This window comes from Lissotriton vulgaris, chromosome 10, assembly GCF_964263255.1.
Source record: "Lissotriton vulgaris chromosome 10, aLisVul1.2, whole genome shotgun sequence".
In the NCBI taxonomy this organism is placed as follows: Eukaryota; Metazoa; Chordata; class Amphibia; order Caudata; family Salamandridae; genus Lissotriton; species Lissotriton vulgaris.
In genome coordinates, this window is record NC_141698.1 from 638,694,815 (window position 1) to 638,717,687 (window position 22,873).

A 22,873-nucleotide genomic window follows, 5' to 3' on the forward strand; every position below is an offset into this window, starting at 1 on the left:
CCTTCTGGGGTAAACCTGTTATCGTCAGGACATGCTAGCATTTTTTTTACAGGACTTTTCTTAAATATTTTTAACTGTGAACAATAAAGGATCAGGTTGATAGCTCCATGTTTGTTGCTCAGTGAAATGTAACCTCACCCTAGGCAGATTGAACATACATCAACATGTAGATGCAGAATTCAGTGAGACTTCTGACAACATTGAGCCTAGATCAGAGAACACGAATAAAAATTGCATGTCTCAGTCGAAATACATATGCATAGGCCATAGCATCTGTGAACTGCTGAGAACTAACACACAGGAGTCAACCATAGCTTCCTCAGGTCCCAGTAGATTTTTAAAGGCTGGCAATGATCTGGGCATTGTGACACCCTTTTTTTAAAAGCAAACACAAGGAGCGCCAAAACTTTTCAGACACTCACCCCCAGTCACAGATCTGGGTTGTAACCATCATCATTCTTTAGCTCACTTTGACACCTCAGTTCAGACCCAGCTATATGCAAATCAGTCTTGACACTGTGCCTCATGGGAACAGTCCAGCCCAAACTCCCAAGCCAGGTCTTCCCTGAACCAGAAACAAGCATCCTGGGACCTGTTTCTGGGTAACCCGCTTCATCAGCCAGGTTAGCTTGAATCCAGTGACAAAGTGAGCAAAAGACCCACGTCTGGGCAAACCCTGCCAACTTAGGGCAAACAAAGCAAACACAAGAGATGATGGATGGAGCGCTAAACCTTTCAGACACTCCCCCCCCCCATTCACAGATCTGGGTTGAATCCATCATCATTCTTTAGCTCACTTCGCCACCTCAGTTCAGACCCAGCTATATGCAAATAAGTCTTGACCCTGTGCCTCATGTGAACAGTCCAGCCCGAACTCCCAAGCCAGCTCTTCCCTGAACCGGAAGCAAACATCCCAGGACCGTTTTCGGGGTAACATCCTTCCCAGGTATTGGACCCTTGGCTGACATCAGAGTGTACTCCTTCAGAAGAAAAGAAGAAATCCTGAAGTTGTGGGATCTTTGCGACCATTCTCGCACACAAACCTCCAGTGAAATTGACCCTTCGTGTGACAGTGACTGCCAGCGATGCCTGGCACAGCATGATCTGCACTTTACACTACAGCAAAGACAGCCCGCTGTGACTGCCAGTGTGAAGCTCCAGCAATGACTGTTGTCTTGAGCTACAGTGGCGACCATCCTCGACGTGCTACCTGCTCCTCTCGCCCTCCTCCACAGCGAACTGGACTCTTAGCACCTAACTTTGACATGGTAACTTTTGCAGCAGGATTAACCTGTCCCCTGTATACAGCCCTTGCTCCATCGCAGTCGGCCTGAACTTATGACTTTCACCTCGCTCTAGCACAACCAGATGGACGTGATGGCTGTTTTTGCTTTTACAGTGCCATTCTTACCTAAATCTTTGAAATTGCATTCATGGCTCTACAGATTGGATTTTTGTCATTTTGGTATAACTTTATTTAATAAATCTCACTCTACTTTCCTAAATTAGTGTGGGATTTTTCCTTTGTTACGTTTTCACTTACTTACTCTTTGTATCCTGCATAAATAAATAACAGTGCCGCTAAGTTAAGCCTGACTGCTTTTATGATAATGTACCAGAGGGATAATCACAAGTTAATTCAGTGACTTTTGTGGTATATGCGGCCAAATATTTTAGTCGTTGCTTAAATAGGGTTTCACTCCCCTCAACCAATATCCCAAATTCTTGCAATTGCAGATGTGTTTTATTATTTAGAGAGGATATACACAGATTTAGGATTGACTCTGCATATCAGGACTTAAAAAATATAGCAGACAGCTAGACCGGGTTGTGGTGGTGGACATTAGTATGACAGGTGGAATAGCATAGGAGCCTTAAATCATGGGGGGGCCCTCTGCCTTCAACTTATGACTGTCTTTTACTATTCAGCAAAGGTTGAAGGGCACATATCTTACTTGAATTAGGACCAATAGCAGCATTGCTACAGCCCTGCCCTTAAGACTGCTTTACAAAGGGAGACCCCAGCCAAACAAAAGCAAAATAAAAACAAAAATACGGTAAAAAGGAGTGATACTCTCGCAAAGGTAAAATATCAAACTTATGAGCGATCCCTCAATCATATCCAGAAGACATCACAGGATGGCCATTTGCAGCAAAAAATTAGGTGACGGAATGAATGCTTGAATTAATCTCAGACTTGGGTGATAATTTGGGGTCACATTCCAGAAGACAGTTTTTCACCCACTGTGTCATTCTAAACAAAGAGCTGTCCTATCCATAACAGTAAGCAGAAAAAAAGGAACTGCAGACCAGTTTCAGCCTACCAAGGTCTCGTCAGTGAGATATAACTTGAGTCCTGTGGCACAGTGAGCATGGGACCCATGTTTACTATCAGAGCAGAACCAAGGCCTATTTGGCAATAGTTGGTTCCTGGCTGATGTAGCATGGTGAGCAAAATGATGGACTGAACTGCAGCCCAGAATAGTTAATGCTGACTAAGATCAATTTCAAGCAATCCATCCATCTCTTTATTGGTTGTTCTCAGTGCAATGACCTATGTCTTACGATTATGCTCAAACATGGGTTTCATGCTTACTTTGCAATAGGCCTCACGCTGTTTCCTGCTGTTGAGGCACAAATAGGTCGAATCTGGTCTTGGGTTGCTTATGTTCCTGCTCCAGAGGGGGCCTTGCCTAGCAGTTCCGGCCAGACTGCTCCTATGGGAGCAGGACCAAGACTGATTTGCAAATGGCTGGTTTCTGTCTGAGGTTGCAAGGTGGGATCAAAATGATGGACTAATTGCAGCCCATAGTTGATACCAGAGGCTGAGATTAATTAAAGATATCTACCTATCCTCAGAGGGTGTTACCTAGAATTTGCATGAATACTTTTAGGAATGAGAAAGCATGCTAACCTTGTAATTGATGACCAGTTCCTATGCACTTATACAGTTCTTGAAATTAGTGTCCATTAGTTCTCACTCAATCAAGCACACAAAGCAGGCCCATTCCAGGTGTCTATTATTTTAGCAGATCCCATTAGAGATGTGATAGTGTTCATGGGGTGTACTTGGCTAAAACAAAAGCTGTGCTTTGCATAAATGTTACAATCACAGCTGAGATCAGATCATGCTGAAGGCCTCAAATGCACCAGTTGACCAGTCATGGAGCACCCAGAGCTTAGACTGAAGCCAAGAAGATGGAGAGAATGCATCCCAATCAATATAACACCACATCAAGTCATCAGTATGGGTTCTCCCTCCTCCAAACAAGCTTGACCCCCTGATACAGTGTAATAGATTGATGGAGCTGTAGACAGAATGCCAATGAATATTTTACATATAAGTAGTACTCTTCAGTGAGAGAGAAATGAAAGTGGAGATCTTCATCCAAGGAACAGAGGAAAGAAAACCACTCACTTCAAAGAAGGCTTAGGGCCATGTTACTGCCTATACTCCAATTGTGGGTCAAGACTATTAAGGACCAGTTTGTTTGTCCAAGCCAGTGTAATGTTTTAAACAAATACTTTGCATGGAGCCTAGATACATAATATTTATTAGGCGGTCTAGGGCAAGTTATGAAGGAATATAATAAACATAAGTATACAACTGACCCCTAATAAACCAGCAATAGCTTTTAAATTATTTTAGAAGAGAAAAGTTCCAGGGGTGAGATTTGGCTAGATACTTTTCAAATAAAATACTGAAATGTATAGGAACAGCATGAAAATCAATACAAGGTGTAAAGTACTTCTCCAGAAACAATATGACACATATCAGCTTAATCATTTTTACTGAATACATATCTTAAGTTTTTCCTTCATGGTGTAAATTGGATCCTAATGAGACATGACTATTGCAAGGATTAAGGAGATTTTTTTATGTACAGTGGAACATCGGTCGAATCTCTTTTATTAGGCGAACCTGACAGAAACCTTTTTTTTTTTAAACCATGGGGTAGTTTTAGTAAGGGCTTGCGTTTCCCTTATGTCATGCAAGGCAAGGCAGTATAAGCCCTTAACTGGGATTTACTAAGCCATGCAAAGCCACAATGCGCGACTCTGCGTGGTTTAGTAAATCGAGAGTAACGCAAGGCCGTGCAATTCTCTGCCTTAAGTTACTCTGCATTGAGAAGGCCTTCCATGGGTGTAGCATGACCATTGCCAAAGAGGTTTCAAACTGTTTTTGAGTGGGTGCCTTTGGTGCATAGAACCTATGTATGATCTCACTAAACACTTAAATGTTTTTAGAAGGATGAGAGGTGGATTTTCGAAACAACCCCAATGGAGTCCAAAGGAATATCCAGATAGTACAAGAGCTTTTAAAGTAAGGCGAAGCAGCACTGTCAGATAACATTTGGCCAGAATAGGGCATTTGTATATGGGTACCTCAAATGGTATAATAACACTTTTTCACCCAATTTATTATACTGAGGACTCTCACTGATGAGTTCAATATTTACCCCGTTATGTGCAATTAGCTTATATTTTAAATTAGTATTCTCTTCTCTTGATTGCATGGAACTCTACTGCTTTGTTTCCTTTTTCAGTTGCAAGCAAAATAATTTTGAAAAGTGTACGTGTTTTATTTTGAGGAGGGGGCCCTCGTAATATGTCCAGCGCTGATGCAGTGTAATGTTAGCAAAAAAAGACAATTCTGATCTGTCAACTATTAAAAAGTCAAAGAGGGTTAAAATAACAGTGTAGAATAGATTCCTCTGCAGAACCCAAAAGTAGGATGTTTTGCCCTTCTCGTCCTCTTTCTTGATCCAGCTGTTAAAAACTCTCAAGGATGTGCAATTCTGTGCAGAGTTCTTTTTATTGTTCATGCTTTTCATTTACTATCACCCAGGAGGGTATCCTGGCACTGAGCAGGTGTGTGTCTCGCTACACCTAGGGCCAAGTGGGACTACTTGGAAAGCAATATCTTCAGCTTCTTGCGGAATTCAAAAAGTGAGGAGGAGGCTCTTATGTGTAGCCGCAGTTCATTTCATGCTTTAGGAGCCCTGTAGGAGAAGGCTTGACCACCAGATCTGGTTTTCCATATCAGTAGGATTTGGGCAAGTAAGAATCTGGATGAGCAGAGGTGTCTAGAAGATTTTGGAAAGCAGATGCAATTGTTGGCGTATGCCGGGCTAGTGTTATGTTGTGCCCTTGATAGTGTGGGTGAAGAGTTTGAATTGTGCTACTTTGTGAATGGGGAACCAGTGGAGCTCCATCAGGTATGGTGCAATGTGAGTAGGAGGTGGAAAGTGATCTTGGCCGCTGAGTTCTGAATGGTCTGCTGCCTTCTGTTAAGTTTTTTGTTGATCCTGGCATACGACATTTTAATACATAATGAATAACTTAAAAAAATTAAACCATCATCACCAAATTCATCTAAATACTAAGGGGCATATTTACAAGGGAATAGTGGAGCTTGGCGTTAAGCAACAAAATATATAACGCCACACTCCGCCATTCCTAACAAGCAGGGAAGAGACATATTTACAAATATACGGAACATCTCTGCATTTTCTCTAGCGTTGGCGCTAAATTAAGCTGCCTAGCGCCAATGCTGGCACCCTTGCACCACATTGTTTATGTGCATGAAGGTGTCCCTTCCTGCACATGAACAATCTAAAATGGTGATTTGTAACTTCTATATGTGCTGCTTTGTGCAGCACACATAGAAGTTGCAACTCGTCATTTTTAAATGATTGTTTCATTGAAATCATGCATGGCGTTTTACTGTTTTTATGTGTGCTGCACAATGCAGCACACAGAGGAACAGCAAAAACATTGGAGAAATAAAGCATTTCTGCTCATTGCGCCATGTTGAGACAGGTATTTTTTTAGTCTTAATTTTGGCGCTGCCCAATATTTATGCCACCCTTGTGAATATATGGGGCAGTGTCAAAATCAATGGGTACTGTGGCAGTACATCCAACGCACCACTCCCTGCCCACCCCTTTCACGCTAAGTATAGCTTGAAAAGGTGCCTTATTCACAAGGCAGTGTTAAGCCACGTTAAGTGGCTTAACACTGCTGTGTAAATAAGGTGAAGCGCCTATCGCCACAGGAAGGTTGAAAAAAGTGACATTCCTGTGGCAATAGTGGCTTTTTCAAATATGCCCCTTAATCGGTCCATCGCACCACTTCAGGGAGAAGTCATACGTTACCGGTGAGGTGTTGTACGTGAGTGGGAACAGTTCAGATTTGGTCCAGTTTATATGAATGCAACAGGGAAAACATCCATCACCAGGCTGACAACCTGGCAACCATCATGCGGGAAATGGATTGATTCGGTGGGTTTTCAGGCCTTCATATAAACTGATGTGTACAAAGGGACAAGGGTCAACCCAGGGCCGGACTGGGAACCGAAACCGGCCCTGGCAAAGTGCTTGGCCGGCCCACTTCCCCAGGGGAGAGTTGGGGGTGCGACCGCGCTCTTTGCCAGGGCCAGTTTTCGGCTGATTTTGTTACAGGGCTGTTTTTCAGCTATTCTGCTAAAACAGCCTTGTAACAAAAACGGCCTCCACCCATGCGGCCCACCGGGGGATTGCCCGGTGCCCTCAACGGCCAGTCCAGAACTGGGTCAACCTACTCACAAGGAACCTGGGTATCAAGTATGCAACAGGGAACAATGGTTCCTTTTGGCTATATGTAAAATATTTGACAATTATAAAGCTCAATGACATATACTCATGGAACGGATTGTCAGAGAAATAATCAAATCATACACACCAAGGGTTTCAGAGTTTTTAACTTAATTTTGAACTTTGTGTAGTTAAATATAACCAACAATGTGCTCAGGTGAACTAAAACCTAAAAAAGGTGGCAGTTTGTGACATACAATAGGTTTCAGTTTGTACATAATGACAACAGGTACGTATAAACAAGATATTGACAGCCTTCAAACACAATAGTAGGGGCTGAACATGTGGTTAGTTTGAAATACTTGTCAAAAGAGTTTCGACCCCAAGGGCAAATAAGGGGTCTCATCAGGACCTAACAATGCGGGACACCTGATCAAGTAAAATTATAATTGACTGTCAGTGTGAAAAGTAAAGTGCACACTAGAAAATGGGGCTCAAGACAAGGTGTAGGAGAAAAATGTGTTCTCAAAAGGGGCCCAGCCGGGCACCCAATGTGGGAGGAAAGGGGACTGACATTCTTCTGGAAAAAGAGTAGCACGTCGAAATCCCAATTTAATTAAGGATTATCCTGTGGGAGTACTACCCACCGGGGAGAGAAGTCATTTCATGTTTCCAAATCCAACTCACCAATGTAATTGCTGTCAAATACGGGCTCATGTACTCCTTCCGATCTATGTCGGAACGAGGCTTCAGGAGTCAGCCGATGGACACGAGGGAAAGGGAGATGATGTACCCTTTTCACCCACGGCCATCAAGTGGCAGGATGCTTGCGTGAATAGTCACTAATGACTTTTCTGCACAAAGGGCAAAATTAAGCAAAAAACTCTGAAACCCATGGTGTGTATGATTTTGAATCTCCCTCTGACAATACTTTCCTGTGAGTATATGCCATTGAGCTTTATTATCAAATATTTTACACATAGCACACAGGAACTGTTGTTCCCTGTTGCATACTTGATACCCTGGTTCCTTTTGAGTAGGTTGACCCTTCTCCATTTGTACACATCAGTTTATATGAAGGCCTGAAAAACCACTGAATCAATCCATTTCCCGCATGATGGGTGCCAGGTTGTCAGCCAGGTGATGGATGAACAGAAGGATGTCCTCCACATATAAGTGCAGGCGAGTGACATATTTATTCTTGTAAATGACAGACCAAGGGGTCCTTCGCTATGATGAAAAGTAATGGCGATAGGTCGCATTCCTGCCTGGTTCACCTGGTTATGGCGAAGGGTTCTGTAAGGGAGCCATTGGCTCGCAAGCGGGTCACTGGGTGAGAATATAAAAGCCTTATGAGATTCTTGCATGTCTTGTAAAAGACTCCTATGAGGCCCTCCAGGTTAGGGCCTTTGATCCATCTAGTGAGTTGATTTAAGCTCACTAGGAAATTTCTTCTGGGCGTCAGTCACACAGACCATAGCAACTTTTGACAAATATTCCGCTCGTGGAGTGTCGACACATTGTGCTTGGGACATGTATAGCTGTGTATAATACCAAAGGAGTTTATTATGAATGTCACAGTGTTAAAGATTGCAGGGATTTGTTAGCATGAGCTGAAAGACATTTTGTATTTGGCAGCCATTTTAGGTAGTCATGTGCTCGCCATGTGCTGTTTCCCTCTTCTGAACCTTGCACATGCTCAGAAGGGCCTAGCTAGTAGAATGCACCTGCTCCTCTTGTATAACTGTCAGTCTTTTTTGCCAGAGGGGCCCAGACATCAGATTCAGCCTGGGGAGTCAGCGTCAGCACCAGTTCAGCTTGACGCCAAAGTGAAGGTAACCAGTACAGGCATTGCTGGCAACTAGGAGCTCAGTGAAGGCGGAAGCCCTGAGATGAAGTGTGTTTCCCTGCCACTGTCTTGGGCGAAAGACGGGGTCACAAACCAGGAAGGAGAAATTGTGGATCAAGTTTTCGATGCCCAGCTGAGAGTCACAGACCGACCAGAACGGCAAGGAGGCTTTGCTTGAGGTGACCCCTTTTGAAACAAGGGTTGCTTCAGAGATCCTAGCATCAGGCCTCTGAATCCTGATCCTGAAGTGAATGCAAGTTTGCTCCTTTGTTGGACAAGAGATACCTGAGCACACTAGATGCAAATGTGTGGCCCCAATGAATGAGCAGTGCGCCAGCAGAGCAATGCACGAGTTAGGGAAGGACTTGAGTTTAGGGTACAGGTGCTGTGTCTCTGGTGCCTGTTAGATAGAAGTGAAGAAAACTGGTGCACTGCCTGAGACACTGGACAGGATCGCTGAGAGCATTTATCCTGGTGGGTGACTGCCCTATCCTGAAAGAAGAGACTTTTTCTTTGAAACTGGGCTGTGATTCTTGAGTTGCGAGTTGTGCAGCTCCACCGTGGAAACAAGAACCTGCCTGTGAGGCTCAAACGGACACAGCGAGAAGACTCCCCTCTGGTTGGTTGTACAGCGGCTTCAATTTCCCCAAGGACTTTTTCTTGTCAATAATGTACCCCTTTTGATGTCCCGTTTTTGAGGAGGAGCATCCCTTTGCAGCTCTTCATCCTAATTCTCAGGGCCCCGTGTGGTCCACCTGGTCCCTTGGAGCCAGGATTGTTTTTGTAATAATCTGTTTAGTTGCTTTAATATTTGCAATAGTTATATTTATTATGCACGTAAAACATTTTTTCTGAGCAATTGAAAAATGTGACTTTGCCCTTTCCTTGACTGTATTAAATTTATGTTCTAGCCCTCATAAAAGGAAAGTGGACAAGTAGCCCTTAAAATATTTTTACTAGCCGGTTTTAGGATTTGCTTAGGACTAGAAAAATAATAATTCTGTTTGTGATAATAGTCATTATTCTCTACTGCTATCTGTATGTTAATTATGACCTAATGTTTAGTTCCCTTTGTATTCGTGCTTATACCTTATATATACCTGCTTAATGAAATGTTTAGAATGGAAAATGCCCACCTAGCAATGAATTAGGATATTGATAAATTATGAAAATGTATGTGCAAATATTTTCTGTGTTCCTACTGGATCATATGAATGTCTTTAGCTCATGTAAAAGGACCATCTGTTAAAGATTTTAGGGATTTGTTAGCATGAGCTGAAAGCCGTTTTGTATTTGGCAGTCATTTTAGGTAGTCATGTGCTCGCCAGGTGCTGTTTCACTCTTCAGAGCCTTGCACATGCTCAGAAGGGCCTAGCTAGTAGGATGCACCTGCTCCTCTTGTATAACTGTCAGGCTATTTTTGCTGCTGTATGGAGAAGTAACTCTCCTCCCACTTTGTTGAGCAAGTACATCTTGCATGCCCATATTAGGCATTTTGCATGCTTACTAGAGCCAGGACTGCCCCTTGGTCTTATACTGACTATGTAACCCTAAGCATATATAAGGCCCCTGTTTTCTGTACTCCTTAGTCTGCCTCATTCATTTGCTAAGGCTTCTGTGTGACGTAGTCTCCCTCATTTGAGGTTATTAAAGAAGTTACTTTTATATTACAGCTTCTGTGCCAATTTCTTCTTTGTTGGTTTAAAAGGACCAAGTATCAGTGAGACCCCTGGGAAGGTTTCTATTTTCTACAACAGTTATAAGTGATACTACGCCCTTTGGACAGACACAGTTCTGGTATATAACTCCCGATGTGGGGCAGGCGCAGCAATCTCACCAAGGTAGGGCCTGGACCTTCACCCTCCCCATATTGGCGGGCCCTCACATATTTCCCTAGATGGACCTGTTCACCCTCATCCAATTCTCAAAATTGTTTTATAGCACTGCACGGCGGTGAAGCTGGGCCCTGCACTGTGCTTGAGCATCGATGCGATAGCGATTTGCCAACACGTGCCAAACTGTTATGGATATTGCGTAGCACTCTGGCATCTTTGGAGATGCCATACCCAATGCATGCACACCTTAAAAGCATCAATTCAACAAACAGGTACCCCGCCAAGGGTAATGGGGACTGTGGAGATATGACGCACAGGATGCGGACTGGAGGAGTGAATCACCCCGCATGGGCTTGCAAGCTCCGCAAAAAAATCCTTTTTTATATATAGCCCTCACACACCAGTAGTGTCATGCTTCATCATTGGGTTCACCCTGACTCCTAAAGGTCAGGGTGGACTCAACCATGTTTCGGGAGCACTTCGAAAGAAGGGGTGACCAAGGGGCATAACTAGAGATTAAAAATACCTCACCTTTCCTAGGTATCCCTTTATTTGTGGAGAAAACTAAAATAAGACTAGTGGGTAATGTGGACTATTATGGTTCTATGACCATAGATTTTTAGAACAACATGTTTCAGCCCTGCTCTAAGGCTTAACAAGGTCTGGGCTTTCATCAGGGTATCAAATGAGTACCTCCCTGGTAATTAGGTGCGGGATTTTGAATCTCTAGTTAAGCCCCCTGGTCACCCCTTTTTTCTAAGTTTGTTTGTTGAATTGAGTTATATTGGAAGTACCTATTCCCCCATCCCCTTTATATTTGAAAGGCCCTCTCAACCCTTCAGGTTCAGCAAGTTCTTCTTGTCTGGATCTTGTTTGTTTAATACCCTAAAGGCATCCCATAGGGTAGCCTGTGTGGTAAGTTGTCAGTGGTAACGGCGCAGAGATCTGACCGAAACACTTTGTCATGAAGGGATGTGATTGGGAAGCACCAGGGTCATTCCAACTTCCCCCTCAAATGGCAATCTCAGGACCATCTGTACTGGGGAGTAGTCAGATAGCGTACAAGGAAGATACGTCACAGATTACAGCCAGGGTTTAGCAGTGGTGGAGACAAACCAGTAGTTTTTGCAAGTCCACACCTTATTAAAATGTGTAGCCAGGGGTAACCATGCGTCTCGAAGAGAATGTGCGCCACGAAGACCATGGAAAATTGGGGGGTGCTAGAGAGCCCACTGCAAGATGGCCTCACTCAAGTGCAGCTCTGCTGGCCGGGCATAATTATCCTGCCACCCTGCAATTTCAACTTTATAAATCGACTGCCAGAGTGAGAGGGTAGTGAGGCACTGATCTGCAAGCCCTTATTTGTGGTGCTGGGCACAACCAACATGACAAAAACGGCCTGCGGCTGGGGCCGAGCAGACTGAGCTGGGGAGAGCAGGCCGCGCAGAAGGTGAGGCCAGCGTGACTAACTAAGTGTCCAGACTAGAGTAAAAGCTGAAGAAGGACACCATATGGACAGTAGATGGACCACTGCTGATGGCTGTGTGTGTTCAGAGACACTGTGAAGATACTGGCAGTGGTTGCGAGATGGTGAGAAGCACATCCCATATAGCAGAGCTGGTGTTGAGGTGGGACCTATGGGCCTGTGAAGCAAGGGGGAGCAGTGCTAGAAATGTTGCAGGGCCGACCCATGAGAGGAGAGCATGCAGTCAATGGAAGAGAGTGACGGGGGCCCAACGACGTGGAGCAGAACTTGACAGGTGGCCACGGAGAGGCCAGGAAAGAACCCTGGTGAGATGTAAGTCAGAGCTGTGGGTCCCATGGCCTGAACACACCCAAGAGGCAACAATGACTGGTGGACAGGGATAAAAAGCATGGGGTGGGTGGCCTAGAACAGGTGAAATTGTGACCCCTCCACGCTTCTTGTCCCAAATGGACATTCTTGCTTCTCTATGGCGCCGGACTTGCTGATGGGACATAACAAGCTCCTCCCATGGCCAGAACGTAAAAAACCCATTACAGGACAGAGCATAGAGGGGCTTAATGACAAAGTGCTGATAACGCAGAGACCCCTTGTGTACATCGATCCCCCTGCTAGGCTCACCAGCGAGACAAGGGGACCATAGAGGAGATACTTGGGCGAGCACTCGCACACCAAACAAAGTGAGAGACTAGAGTACACGCTGGGTGTAGGCCTGCATCTCCAATGTGCAGAAAATTTAAAATACCATATGTGGAAGGAACAAAAACTCACTTATAAAGTAAAAAGAAAGGAGTAGGCGTGCTGCACCTAGACAAATCCACCACTAGCTCACAACATCCGACATCTGCACCTAAGCTCAGTTACAAAGGGCTGCTGCAGGAAGAGGTGCACCTAGAAGTACAGACATGGGGAAGTGGAAGAAAATCAAGCGCATCTCACTTTTGAGACCAAATGATCTGCTAGAACTGTACAAGACCAACAAACAGATCCTTAACAAGATATAGAAATGTAAGGTGCATCTACGCTTGAGTCGGTGTTATTACTATTCAGCAAAGCCTTCAATCGATAGATGGGAAGATAGACTCCCTAAACATAAGCATGGACCACATGTATGCCAAGCTGGATAAGCAATCGTCTCGACTCAATGAAGCTGAGCAAAGGATATCCACGACGGAGGACAATCTCCAAGCGATGCGTGAGAAATGCTCAGACATGGGAAAAGTTTTGGCAGTGTTCCAGGCCAAGAACGAAGATTTAGAATCAAGCTCAAGGCACAACAATTCTGAAGATGGTCAACACAGGGAGGATGGACTTCTTTGTGGAACAGATGCTTACCACATTATTTGGCCAGGAAAATTTGTACAACACCCTGGTGGTGAAATAAGCCCACAGATCGTTGGTAGCGCGACCACTGCCAGGAGCAAATCTGTGAACCATCATGCCAACTCCTTAATCACCCTGACGCAGTGCTAAGTTTAGCATGTGAGAAGAGGGACCTTAATTATCAGGGGTATCAAGTATCCTCTTGTCCAGACTTCACTACCACAGTATAGGCAGCAGGGAGGGAATATCTACTCATCATACGCCAACTATAGAAAGCAGGAATTCCATATGCGATGCCATCCTGCATGCCTGCGCATCGAACATGGAGGACAACAAAAGCTTGGCAAAGATTACTTTAAGACAATCACATCATGACGCCGCGATCACCAAGTAGCAGATGACAATGACACCAATATATAACAAGAGGTAATACTGTCGGCCTGTAGTGGATTGAGGAAGATGACCAAATCCGCGGTAAGATGAGCGTGCGCTTGAAGAGATATACACTGCACAAACACTGGTAAAACTGTAGCTGGGTGGCAGAAACTGTACTGTCCAGCCGCCTCCTTGACACCGGAGGGGTACTGGGACTCTGCTGTCCCCAAGAGCGTGCACCCTGACTGACTGTGTTAGTATGTTGAATGTATGGATGTTGTTTTCTATTTTCATTTGCTTTTTATTGAAATGGTTTATTTGGGAAAGTATCTTTAGCGTGATTATGATGCTGAAGTGAGTAGAGAGTGGGTGAGGGGGACTTTGTATTCTGTATTGTTGCTGCCACAGCACACTAAGGTCTGAAATAGCCGACACACACCTTGGCATATCACGACTATTTGGATATTCAACTCCATTGCATAGTTGCGAAAGACTGGTCCCATCAAATGGCATGATATCTCTTATGACGTGGAATGTGAGAGGGCTTAATAACCCCTGCAAGGCATGGCAGGTTATGGCTTTTCTGGACTGACACCATATCCAGCTTGCTCTCCTTCAGGAGATGCGCCTTACAAAGATAACCGTGGACAGGGTTGGCATGCGTTGGGCAGCGCTTAGGCTGGCCTCTTCCTACTCCACTTCCTCTAGAGGGTACTGATCTTGATTAAGAAAGGCAATCCATTTAAAACTACTTATATGGCTGCGGATGATCAAGGCAGGTATGTAATAATGCAAGGTACTCTGTGTGGATCCTTGGTCAGACTGGTGAATGAATATGGACCAATCCTAGGTGACCATGAATTCTACCTTCAAAGTATGGAGTAAGATACACTTCGTGCCCACAGCCATAATAATATGGAGTGGAGACCTAACCGTACACCTGAACCTGCTTAGAAATAGATCAACACAGGCTGGAGGTCAAAGCGGGCAGGTAGCCTGAGACATAAGGGAAGGAATAGAGTAGTTTTGAATCTTGAACTGATGGCGAGCAAGAAACCCAGAGAGATGTGAGGACACATTTATATTCGCTGTAGATGCCCCATGATCTTGTTTAGATTACTGGCTAGCAACAAGTAGGGTGATCGCTTAGACAATGGACATGAGCCTGCTAGCCAGAACCCTTTCTGCTCAGAAAGCGGTTGCCCTAGATATTGTGGTGCCATTACAAATACCAAGGCAATTTCTGTGGAGGTTTAAAGTGGAGGCACTGCTGACCCAGTGTACAAGAGCAGAATTCAACAAGCTGTTGTAGATTATTTTGACATTAAAAAGGGATTAGTAGATAGAGCGGGCACCCTCGGAGAAGCCTTTAAGGCTATCATGCTGGGTATATGCATTAGCACGACCACAGGGATACTTAAAGACTTACGAACACAGCTAACAACCCTTGAACGTAACAAAGAACAGTTAGAAGCATAAACCGTGTGGCACCACATTAGCCAACATAACGCGTCATAGAACATAACGACATGGTGATAGGAGAGATACACTACATCTCCCGCTGCTATGTTGGAGAGGGAGGGACCCACACCATAATTTGACTGCTAGATTATCACCTGCTAGAGGGCAAAATCCTGTTATAAAGTTTACAGATAATGACGGAGTAGACCACTATGATCCCAATGGGATTCTGTTGGCATTCTCACAGTTTTAGGAAAAACTCTATGCCTCTCGCAGAACATCCATGGGAGCAGAGATAGATGCCTACCTGTCAGACATAGCACTACCATTGTTGGCTGGAGGACACCATCTAGCCCTCTCATTGACGCAGGAGTCTGGGGCGCTTATGACGCTCAAACAGGCCAGGCTAGAGACAATGAGAGATATATACCTTGATGGAAAATTCCTGAACCCAGAAGACTTAACCTACATAAAAAATATCACAGCGCATTTTACATTTATAAATTATCTTCTACATTCAGTCATACAGAAGTTACTTCCTACTTTTCTGTATGACCCCCAACGCTTTGTACTCTACAAACACTACTAACTACCGCTACACATAGGAACCTGGTAAATAAACTATATAATGTGGCTCAAGAGGACCGACCACAGACACCAAATCAAGAGCTTGTCAGATGGAACAACACATTAGAACCAAAATTAACACTGGAGGAATGGGAATTCTGTTGTAATTTGACTGAACGCGAACATTGAATTGCAAGCTACGCCTTATCCATTTCAAATACCTACAACAAATGTACTATATACCTACTAGGCTGTTCTAATATGAGCTGAGAGATGATGATAATTGTATAAAATGCAGGAGGGGTAGGGCAGACTTTGTACATTTAGAGTGGGATTGTGAGCAAGTACAGAGATTACGGAACATTGCGTTATGGGTCTTGAGATATATGATGTTGGAGACAGTACTTTGCACCCTACATATGTGCCTACTGGGAATGCTTCAGAAGCTGAAACCAGGAATGCGTAACCTTATAGCGATAGCTCTGCTATTGGCCAAACGTAGGGTGGCCTTACATTGGGGGGAAAAGGTAGGCACCCAGAAAAGAACAATGGGTGCATACATTGATGTATTGTCAAATTAACTTGGAAATGTATGCAGAAGAACTTTCAAGGGCCTCACGTCCAAAAAGACATATGGGTCCCCCTAATGGGCTATCTGAGGGTGCACCCTATCGTAGACCATAGCTCTATGTACGTATGATGGTATAGCGAGGAAGGAAGGTGAAATGCATTAAGGGGGTAATGTAATAATACTCCAAAGGTGTGTTACAGTGTGAATACTGAAATGAATGAGAATGCTGTTGACATGTTGTCTATGTGTTATATTATGCTGAAAATCAAAAATAAGGAAATAATGAGCTCTCAAAAGATTTGCAGCGACCGCAGCTTGATACTGGACACTGTACCTCTAGAGTCCAGTAGAGGGTCAACAATCATTGCCGCGAATCAGCAGACGACGGCTGAAATGCCAGAAACCGGTCCCCGGAAGCTTGTCTCCTTTCTGGTGAAGAATTGGCTTGGTAGTTTGGTCTGCCCTGTTCCCATGATGCACTGGGCCAGACTCATTTGCATACAGCCAGGTTCTGAGCTGGGATGGTGCAGTGAGCTAAATAACGGTGATGGATCAAGCCCTGATCTTTGGACTGGGTAAGAGTGGTCTGCTTAATTCAGACACTCTGTTCATCACCACCCCCTTTTTTGAATCGTTTTTGGCCACTATAGGTGTGGCAGGGTATACTCAGACATGAGTCCCTTGCTCACTGCGCCATCAGGATTCAAGCAAGCCGGGCCGACGACGGCTGAAATGCCAGAAACCGGTCCCCGGAAGCTTGTCTCCTTTCTGGTGAAGAATTGGCTTGGTAGTTTGGTCTGCCCTGTTCCCATGATGCACTGGGCCAGGGACAGACTAATTTGCATACAGCCAGGTTCTGAGCTGGGATGGTGCAGTGAGCTAAATAACGGTGATGAATCAAGCCCTGACCTTTGGACTGGGTAAGAGTGGTCTGCTTAATTCAGACACTCTGTTCATCACCAACCCCTTTTTTGAATCGCAAATCAGTAGATGGCACTACTTTGCTTATCCTGATTTGTGTTGGAAAGCAAATGCCACCACAGCTCTTTGAGCCAGGTTTCCATTTCAAAAGAAACACACCCCTGGTACTAAGTGTTAGAATGTATTTGTCTCCCGATCTTTCCCTGGCCTAGTTGGGCACATGTCAATGGCATGGTGAAAGGGCATACCATTGCTGAGGTGATGGTAGCCGCCTTCTTCACCTCCCCAGAGATCAGGATATCCCAGGCGGTACAGCACGCTCTGCTTTGCACTTGTCCCCCATCCATCATCCCAAGACTTCATGGAAAACCCTAAGATTATCCTGCCCATGGTGGGCAAGCAACTCAGACTAGAGGGGAGCCCTTGACCACCCAGATGTACAGAGACATCATGATGGCGGTGGTGGGACCATCATACAGATGTTCCCCACCACTCTGCTATTCTCTCGCCAGTGCATACATGTCCAGTCTCTGGCAGCTCTTGGTGTGCAATGGTGGGCTAGTGTGGCTGTCCAAATCAATACTCGTGGAGGTGATGACAAAAGAGGAATGCTGAACCATAAATGCTTTCCAAATTGGGGAATACTTTTATGTAATCATACTTTCCAATTGACCAACCCGATGCTAGAGCGAGATTGTCATAAACGCCCTATTGATAGTTCACAGATTTTTTATTTGTATGTTATTTTGAGGATATAAAGTAGAAATTGTAAAAATCACCTTTTTAATTCAAGTAACATACATACATACATTCATAACAGTATCTCGAAGTGCAGAAGAAGCAGCCTTCGGTCTATAAAATCAGAATGTGGCTGTGATATTCTCCGAGCTATCCTTCAAATGCAGTGAAAGTACTAAAATTATGCTAAATTATCACAAGAAAATGTCTTTCATTTTAACAGTGTTTATAAATCTGTATGGTCAGTCCCATTTGTGAAACTGTTCAGAATAGCCTGCGTTTATCTGAAAGTACATAAAATTGCTGCCGGAAAATCGGTCTGTCAGGCAATTTCGGAGAACGTTCCCGCCACACAGCCCTGATGACTGATCAATTTGAAGAGAAACTTAATGACAACCTAAAAAGGTATACATTTGAAGTAGTAACATGGAATGTTTTATTGCAGATGCCTGCAGCTTAATAAGCAATTCTCTTTGGGCCAACTACTTTTTTCGTTTCTCTAAATGTTAAACTGTGCTTTTGATTTTCCTATATTTGAAGCAAGAAGCGCTTAGACGTTGGAAACCCAGGGAAATTGTACAAATATACATGTTAAGAGAAAATACTGTGGGCCAGATTTACTAAGAAGTTGTGTTGTTCTTAGGTCGCACAAGGCAGCGCAATTCCTTAACTCAGATTTACAAAGGCAATCAAGGGGCATCTTGCGCCGCCTTGCGTGGCTTTGTAAAGAAACGTAACACAATGCATCTGCTACATTTCGAGCTGAGAGTCATTCCATGGGTAAAGCATTGTTGTTCCTGTACTTCTAGCCATGGATTTAATGCGAATCCAGATTTATAAAAGTTTGTAAATCTGGGTTGAGTCAAAGTGGTGCACATCCAGATGATGGCATCACAAGGATTTCTCCTCGTTAATTCTTCTTTCTATGTGTAATGCATTCTACATCATGCATAAAAAGAGGAAAATGCCTGTTTGGATTGTTATTGTGCAGGAATCTATCCCTTCCGGCACAAAAACAATTCTTACCGTAACATAGGCACCCTTGCAGTTTGGTGGAAGAGTACATACATACGTTGGAGCAAGGCATCACACAGTGTGCCAGCACAAGGAGAGAGAAGAAATGCTTCACATCTTTATAAATATGGAACACTTATGCTCTCTCACTTTCACGCAATACAGAACAGCAAGTTTCCTCGCTGCGCTGCGTTGCGTTAAATAATAGTAAATGTGCCCCTTAATTTCAAATGAATACTATTAATAAACAAATTGTTCACATTTGTGGGTTTTTTTTAAGACAATATATTGTGCACCTCTCATCTTACAATGCTTGGTCAGTGCTTTAAGTAAAAAAGCCCAAAAATATTTGTCATAATATGCTATATCATGTATCAAACAAAATGTGGAAAAATGACTGTATCTTCCCAGTTAAAGACTAGTGATATTACCAGATATGTAGATGTACTAATACTCCATTAGGTAAACCCTACAGAGTTGAGGGTGCCCAATAAAACTTAAAACTTACAGAAATACCACTACTCTAAATCAGGCATGAAAATTTTAACATCCTCAATAAAGCGAACATCATAACATGCTGATTGTTAGACCTGGCTTCCTTTGAGCGGTTTTCTCCTTAACATTTTGCCTTCAACCCTGTTGTTGAGCTGGCCTTAGGACTCTACACACTTTACCACTGATCATCAGTGCTAAAGTGCCTGTGATCTCTCCTTAAACATGATAGCATTTGATATACCCAATTAGCATATTTAATATACTTGTAATTACCTAGTAAAGTGGTACCACCTGTGCCCAGGGCCTGTACATTGAAGGCTACTATAGGACATGCAGCGCTGATTGTGTTGCCCATTTAAGTAGCCCTTTAAACATGTGTCCTGTCTGCCATTGTAGCCTCTGTGCGCAGTTTTAAACTTTTAAACTGCCATTTCAATCAGGCAAGATAAACATTCTGCCAGGCTTAAACCTTTCTTTTTAATACATGTAAGTCACACCTAGGATTGGTCCTAAACAGCCCATAGGACAGGGTGCTGTGTATTAAAAAAGTTGGACATAAGTTTTACAGGTCTTGGTAGTAAAAAACCCTTTTTATTTTTTTCACTCCCACAAAGCATACCTTTCCCATAGTAAAACATTGTGGTACCTTGTTACATTTAATAAATGGTAATTTTCAATTGGGAGCATGTAGAAATCTTGAGTTTGGTGTCTAAAGAATTGTAATTTAACACCTCTTTAATAGTAAAGTTGGATTTTAGGTCACAATTCTGAAAATGCCACTTTTAGAAAGAAGACATTTTCTTGGCCCAACCATTTGGTGCCTGCAACCTGTATCCTGGACCACGTTACTAGGTGAAGCTGGCAGCTGGCCTTTGTAAAGTGCTTCCAGTTAGTGATACAAAGGGAGAATAGGTGTTAGCAAGATGGGCGATCTCTGACTTGATAGTAGGAGAATCTGTCACCTACTGTACTTGCACATCACAGGGCTCTGTCTCAGTACACTCATAAAAGGTTTCCCTGTTATTATTTTGTGCCCCCAGACAAGCTGGGTCCAGGACAGGGAGGCAGGGAGTTCCCAACACTTCTGGGAGTAGAAACCTCTGGAGCCACCTTCACCTTTGAAGCTGGCACCAAGTATAAATATTGGACTCTTGGACTCAACTCCTTAGTACACCTCTGGAACTGGGAAGACTCAGAAGGACTACTAGCTGCTCTGTTGCAAGAAGGACTGCTGTTCTGCTGCCCTGCTACTCTTCTGCCTGAGCAATAAGGACTGGACGTGAACCTTGAACCCAAGACAACCAGAGTGAATCCAAGCGCTATTTGGCTAGGTTCCTGATTAGATCCTCAGATACAGAAAAGGCTCCCACCAAGTTGCACTCAGCACCTGAATTCTGTCTACAGTAACACTTGGTCCCCCAAGTGCTGCCATACCAGTTGTGGACACTTGGAAGTGGGCCTGAAGGAAATGCCAGCCCAGCCGTGGTCTTTTGGCTAGAACAGATGCAGCTCAAAACATCTCACAGCCTGCATGGGAACCACAGCTGTACGATGCATCCCCGATGTAGGACCTTGCATTGCAGCCCACAGCCTCTCAGAACTGCAGCTGCATGATGCATCCCAATGCAGAACTTCACATCCAAAGCCTTTGTCGATGGCATTCTCAACAACAACACAGGTCCTTGCACCACAAGGCTTGTCAATGGCTCCATCTGAACTGCCACTGTGTAAAGATCTTCAACGCAGGACCTTGCATCGCTGCCCGCAATTCAACAGAACCACCACTGCGCCACAAATCCTCAACGCAGGATCTCGGAATTTTCCACAACCAGGACTTAAGGGACTTTGTTCAGCAAGCCTAATTTGGTCCCTGTATCCGACATGTGTTCCATCGTGGCAGCCTGAACTAGTGACTTTGGCCTCGTTCAGCGCAATTAGATAACTACAGTTGGTGCTTTGTACTTTTAGGCAAAATTTTCACTTATATCTTTAAAATTGCATATCTCCAGTTCTACTGATTGGATATTTGTTGTTTTGCTCTCGATTAATTCATTGCATTTTCTAAATTGCTGTGAGATTTTTCCTGTCTTGTGTTTTTACTTGTTTGCTGTTTGAATTGCTGCATAAATACTATGCAAATTGACGCTAAGTTAAGTCTGACTTCTTTGTGCCAAGCTACCAGAAGGTTAAGCACAGGGAAATTTGAGGTTGCCTGTGACTTCACCCTGACAGGAATTGTGGTAGCTGTTAAGTAGGGTTTTACCCTCCCCCCCAACCAGTAGCCCAATTTCCTACACCCAGATTCAGTAGAGTCTTAAGTGACTCACTCTGGTGCAGAAGAATATCAACTTGACAAAAGCCTACCTTCTACGATCATAACCCTTGTTGGAAATTGGCTTTCTGCTTGGGAGAGGTATGCACCTTGTCCAAGTAGGAACCACAATCTTAGTCAGGGTAAGTCACAAATACGCCTCAAGTTAGCATGTGTTCGCCCCCTGGCAGCTTGGCACAGAGCAGTCAAGCTTAACATAGGAGGCAGTGCGTAAAGTATTAGTGCAACACTTCAAACAGTAAAACAGTGAAAACACCACACAAAAAGATACCTGTTTAGAAAAATAGAGCTTGATTAATGAACAAAACAAGACCAAAATGTCAAAAATACTTTAAGTAGAATTGGAGTTAGGAATTTTTAAAGAATACACTGAAATGTAGTGCTTAGAAGCATACCGCACCAACCGAGGCTATCTGGTCACTCTAGACCAGGTGAAATTCAAAAGTTCAAGTCAACCCCAATGGAGCGCAGGTTGGATATAGCCCCAGGTAAATCACTCTTAAGTTTTATCATCTCATAAATTGTGGCAAGAGTCCTGTTTGCAGGAAAGAGGTTCGCCAGGAACAAGGAGAACATCGTTGGCAGTGATCTGCAGGTGAGCGGCGATACTTGCTGTGCGAAGAGATGAACTTGCACCTACTCATGCTGATCCTTTGTGTGAGAGGCGCGGTTCCATTAGCCATTAAGCACTTCCAAGGGCCCAGGACCAGGGAGAAACCTCTTGGGGATGATGAATTTGTTAAAGACTGGTCCATTAGGTGTGGGGGGAGCCTGTCATGTCCCTGATGCTCAGATCAGAAGGCGAGCAGACAAGTGCTAAGTCACTCTAGGGTCCGGGGTACAAGATGGGTTCCAGGTCCACTTCTTCTTCCCCAGGCAAGAGGGTAGCAGGCAGCAGGTCAGCACACCAAGGCAGTAAGTAACTCCTCCAGAGTATCGTGACAGTCCTTTCAGAACCACAGCAGTCCTTCTTCCTCACATAGTATCCACAGGTCTAGAAGTGTACTCGGGTGGTGGTGTTGGAGTTCCAGTACTTTTACCCATTTGCATCTGAAGTACACAGAGTCCCTGCACTTCCTGCCATGGCCCCAGACTCACTACAGGGGGATATGCAACCCTTTGTTTGGTCGAAGGACACAGCCTATTCAGGTGCAAGTGTGAGGCGGTGACCAGCACTTCCCTCCTATCCTGCCCAGGATGGCCAACCAGGTGTGGCTGTCTAGAGGGAAAGCTCAAAATCCAGCTGTCACCCACTCCAGACGTGTATTAAGAAACAGGCAGCAGGCACCAAATGGTTAAAGTAAGAAAATTCAAACTTTCTAAAAGTGGCAGTT